The sequence below is a fragment of the Saccostrea cucullata genome, unplaced genomic scaffold (genome assembly GCF_032062105.1).
Source record: "Saccostrea cucullata isolate Sc308-1 unplaced genomic scaffold, CSIRO_AGI_Scuc_v1 ctg1057, whole genome shotgun sequence".
NCBI classification, from domain to species: Eukaryota; Metazoa; Mollusca; class Bivalvia; order Ostreida; family Ostreidae; genus Saccostrea; species Saccostrea cuccullata.
In genome coordinates, this window is record NW_026934218.1 from 40,322 (window position 1) to 45,568 (window position 5,247).

At 33.1% G+C, this 5,247-nt stretch overlaps 1 long non-coding RNA gene and 1 pseudogene across 1 annotated transcript; one reads left to right on the forward strand and one right to left on the reverse strand.

The window, feature by feature from the left end:
- Positions 1 to 214: 214 nt before the first annotated feature.
- LOC134240208 (uncharacterized) lies at positions 215 to 2,808 on the reverse strand. The gene is made up of 2 exons (XR_009986390.1): positions 2,760 to 2,808; positions 215 to 607 (listed from the first exon to the last, which is right to left on the reverse strand). It is a non-coding gene; the product is annotated as an uncharacterized LOC134240208 (long non-coding RNA).
- A 922-nt stretch (positions 2,809 to 3,730) lies between these two features.
- On the forward strand, positions 3,731 to 4,868 carry LOC134240213 (uncharacterized; annotated as a pseudogene).
- Positions 4,869 to 5,247: the final 379 nt, after the last annotated feature.

Sequence of the window (5,247 nt, forward strand, 5' to 3'; positions counted from 1 at the left end):
TTGGATTAATATGTGCCTACCCTTTCTATATCTGCCAGGTCAGGTTGATGTGAATATTTGTTGTTCTTTTTTAGTACATTTTGAGGCACTTCCTTGTCTTCAAGTTCCATTTGGGCGTGTTTTATTGTTATTTATAGGACACCTGTTGTTAGATCCTCGTCTTCCACTTTCATTTTGAAGTGTTTTATTGATCCTTTTGAGACAACTGGAGGTAATTTTTATTTGGAAGTGATTTGTTGTTCCTTCTAGGACAGATGGATGTACGTCGTCGTCTTCCATTTTCTTTATGGTGTGTATTCTTGATCCTTTTGGGACAGTTGGAGGTATGTCCTCATCTTCAATCTTTATTTGTGAATGATTCGTTGTTGCATTTTGGACAGCTGCCGGTAGATCATCGTCTTTAAGTTTCCCTGGGGATTGTTCTTTTGTTCCTTCTGGGAGAGTTGGAGATACGCCCTCGTCTTCAAGTTTCGTTTCGGAGGGTTTTGATGTTCCATTTTGGACAGCTAAAGGCAGATCCTCGCATTCAACATTCATTTGGGAGTGTTTTGTTGTTCCTTTTGATGCAGCTGGAGGTACGTTTTAGTTATAAAGTTTCTTTTCAGGCCTGCGTTAAAGAGCAATGCTGATTACAAAAAATACATGTACAATATATACAACTTTCAATTCCTAATACATGAAATCAATTTTAATCTAAAATAGTTTTAGCATTCAAGATTATAAACTAGGTACAAGTAGGATCAATTTAACCTACTCTTAATGGATTCCTTACATGTCTTTTTTAAATATCATAAAGAGATAAACACATTAACGAGTTCAGCAAATTTTCTTTTAAATCATTATCTTTACTCATTACGAATATTTGCAACAAGGGAGGAACTTCAGCCATTGCATTTTCTGAAAGTGTCTGTGTTAATTAAACGTAGATTCAAAAAAATCCAAAGAACATTAAGAAATTAAAAAAAAATATATTTAAATTTGTAACATTACAACTATTGAAATCTGCGCTCGCTTAGGTTTTCGTTCCAATCTGACCCTATATGAAACACAGAGAGGACCGAAAAAACTTCGATAGCGAACCCAACAGAATTTCACAATTAAGGCCAGACAATACGTTCCACAAATTTCTGTTTTGTATCTCTTCATAATGTATGAAAAATGCACAAAAGTTTAATTAATTCTGATTTCTAAACCTGTTTCTAATTGTTTTTAAAATTTTTAAGCACTAAAAATGACATTTGGCAAACTTACATTTCCTCCTAAAGAATAATATAACAAATGCCATCATCTGGTATCTTTTTAACATGTTTAAATACGCAGGTATGTTAAGGAAGCATTTAAATCATTTCTCGGGAAAATTAGACTTTTTAAAAAAAATTAAGTTAGATAATTAAACAAAACCACTGATAAACGTACACTTTTATCAACTATTGCCTTAAGATAAAAGAGCGCCTAACTCTATGACGTGCGCCACCACCACGACATCATGTGACTTCTAATAATAGCGAAATGTTCCTTAATGAAAAAGCTAAGAGAACAACAATACCCCGGAGTTTTATGATTTTTTAAAGTAAATAATATAGTCGAAAAACTTCTATTTTGCTTAAAAAGTGCTGCTAGAATCCCACTGTCCTGTCAGTAAAATAATTATAACACATTTGTACGAAACCTTACCCTTCGTTTTGTATTTTACACATATGAAAGGAGAATTTTCGTAAAACCATGCTTAACTCGGGATTCTAGCAGCACTTTCCAAGTATTTTAGAAGGCGAACTTTCCATCTGTACAAATCTTATGTTTTGAAATATCCAGCTTATTGTTGTTCTATGGCATTATTTTTGTCACGAATGACCGAGGAAAGACCGACTAGGATACGGATATAGCTGACTGTCTTCGAAAGAGAATATAATTGACGAAAATAAATTAGCATACCTATTTATATAACTGAACTCTGTGTGAATTTCACATAATATTCCCGATATTTGCTTTTAAACTCCAGTTTACGTATCTTTGTACATGCCATATTAGCCAAATTCTCTTTACACGACATAATCAATTCCCAAGTTACTCGATGTACACATATGACGTCATCGTTGTTAGATTTTAATTAAATTAACAGATACAGCATAACAAAATAAAAACATCTTATTTTTGTTAATTTTTACACGATTCAATTTATTTCTTAGAGTTAAATTACATCTCTAAATAACCAATACAACGAAAACCTGTGTTCTAAAATTGACGTCATCACACCCACTATGACGTCATAATGTTTCACTGACTTAGTCAAGGTAGAATATTCTTTATGCTTCCTTATCACCCCTGCATAGTATTTGTTCATTAACAAAGTCTTGGAAAAAATTATATATTATCGAGGAACGTTTCGTCTGTCCTTAATATAAAATTTTAGCATCTCTTGATTTGGTCAACATTTTAAAGAATTTTTTAAGTCGATATAACTTATACTGATAAAACCAATTCAATATAATGAGCTATTTTAATTATTTAAAATATGAACATTTTATTTGATATACGGTTAAAAAGTGAGAAGTATATCTTTAATACATAATCACGTCAATATGTTGATGAGATTAACAATTATCTGTTGTCTCCAATATGCATTCTTACTTGTTTAAGTTCGTATTATTCACTAGAGTACCTCTATTTTTCTTCTCAGGTATCATGGTTATATTATTTAGTATTTTCAAAATCAAGAGGCATAAAAATTATCTCGATCTCATAAACACTTAATAATTTACCTCTGGGTGTACAGCCGTCCTTTATTTACTTTTGTGTGTAGATCATTGGGATTAACCGTTTTATACCTGTTTATTTAAGCTGAACACTTCTAATAAATAGGCACCATCAAAACGGGGTAAAGCGCGTAAAAACCCTTTGGTTTCATTACAATCGATTGCACACTAGAATCTCGTGGCCGACGTGTAGTATTGATTTCGTGGTCTAAGATTTTTTCCGTTTATTCCTTGCTTTTATTTGCATATTCTGATTGCAAATAATGTATTGATTCGTATTTTTCATGATATTATCCATCTGTTTGGGTCAAAATTTTATAAATTTAGTATCGATCATTATTATGATTCCCATCATTTTTCTTACATGAAACACTGGAAATGGAGAACAATATTGTCCGTTTTAAGGATAGATAATACAAAAAAATTTTTCTTGTAAGAGACTTAATATCACAAGATTAGAAAAGTGGATAATTCTTAGAATTTTTTCTCTAAGAAATGAAAAATGAAGTAGACTTGGAAAATATTAATAATATTTCAATAAAAAAGCAGATATAGACAAATCAAAGTCAGGAAAGGTTTACAGATGAAAACAAATTTTAGAATATGCTATCTTGGTGCTAAAATTGTAATACTAACTTTAGAAAAACATATCAAGCCAGGCAAATTTCATGAGGAAAAGCAAAATGTCAAGAATCAATATTTTCTGCGGTACGGAGATTAGCGGAGAACAATTGTCTTCTTGATTCGGAAATAATGTTATCCAATGAAATTTAAGGTTTAAACTCACTTGCCTTTTTTTCTATGAGAAGTGTTCGAATAGCACGAGATATCAGTTCTAGCCCGTCTTCTGAAGAAGACAAGTCAAAATTATTATGGAGGAAATCGGGGACACCGACGTCAATCCTGAGATGCAAAGAATTATCAGCTCTGAGGTTAAAAAAGCGATGGAATCTTCACAAAATCAAATTTTGTCGAGCATGCAGACCGTGATGGATCAACATTTCAAAATTTTCAAACTGCAATGAAATCACGCAAAAAAATCTTTCGTCTTCTGAGCTAGCCAAGATAGAAGAGAATATTTTCGGCACTTACAAGTTTATTGGGCACGGGAACGAAGCGCAATATAGAGGAAAGGCCCGAGTCATTACTTAACTCAGAGAAGCGGACGCTTGCCTGGGCAGTGAAAATATTACATTGGACAAAGTAAACACAGCGAGGACGAAAATGGTATTTAACTTCTTACCGAAAGGCAGAAATTGATCAAAATCGCGGACTCAAGTCTATTGGGATGTCAAGCTAACTCCATCGCAGATGATTCAGATGATGAGAAGACGATATCGAAGGCAATAACGTTGGCAGAGAAGAAAGAGAAACAACAACGAGCAGCGCGGACACCCTTCGACACGTCATTCAGACAAAACACTTTCAAGAAAGACGAAACAAAGTCACCCACATCTAAACCAGGAACTTGTTTCCGATGTGGCGGAAAGGGTCATTGGACGAGGGATTGCAGAAAGAAAATCAACGAGTCAGAGATAAGTGTTTTAGATCCTTGTTTAATCAAAGATTCTGTAAGATCAGACAAAGAATTTCATTCAAAGTTCTTCTTTGTGTTCTGTCAGGGATCAATGCTCTGTACAGCGTGTAAGTCCGATGGGTCATTTAAACATTAATTTAGTCAGGTGGGTCGAAACAGGTGCTAGCATTTATATTAAAGATATCATTTCTCAAGGTTACAAAATCCTTTTCAAAACAGTCCCAGGCGATGTAGAATTGAAAAACAATAGGTCTTCTTTTGAAAATTCTGAATTTGTTACATCCGAGATATAGTCTTTGTTGGCAAAAAAATGCATTTCAGTGGTTAATAATAGACCTGTGGTAGTAAATCCACTCACAGTGGCTTTTAATAGATCAGGTAAATCTAGGTTGGATTTAGACTGCAGGCATGTCAACGTTCATTTATACAAATACAAATATAGGTACGAGGACGCACAGGTAGCAAGGGACATTTTTGAAGCCGGTGTTTTGTTACCACCTTTGACTTTAAGTTGGCCTATCATTATATTTCCATATTCCCTGAGCATAGGCACATTTAGCATTTTCATGGACAATTAGGGGTCAGAAAATATATAGTGTATTTAACGTACTACATGTACCTTTTGGTTTATTAACGGCAGGGTATATTTTTTTCTAAAGTCACCAGCATTTTGTCACATTTATTAGGTCGAACATTGAATAAAATAGAAAATTTACATAATTATATGAACTTCTGCAGTTCATATTTGCAATGGAAGTTATTTTAGTAAGCTTTTTATGAAGTTAAATTATATTCTTGTTTTCCTGAACAATATTTATTTCTCATATAATTCTATGTATTCGATGATACAGAAATATTTCTCCTGAACAATTATTAAAAGATTATTTTGGTCTTATTTATTATAAATAAAACTTAACTGAATTCCTGGACCGATTTGGTCAACATATATTCTGGAAC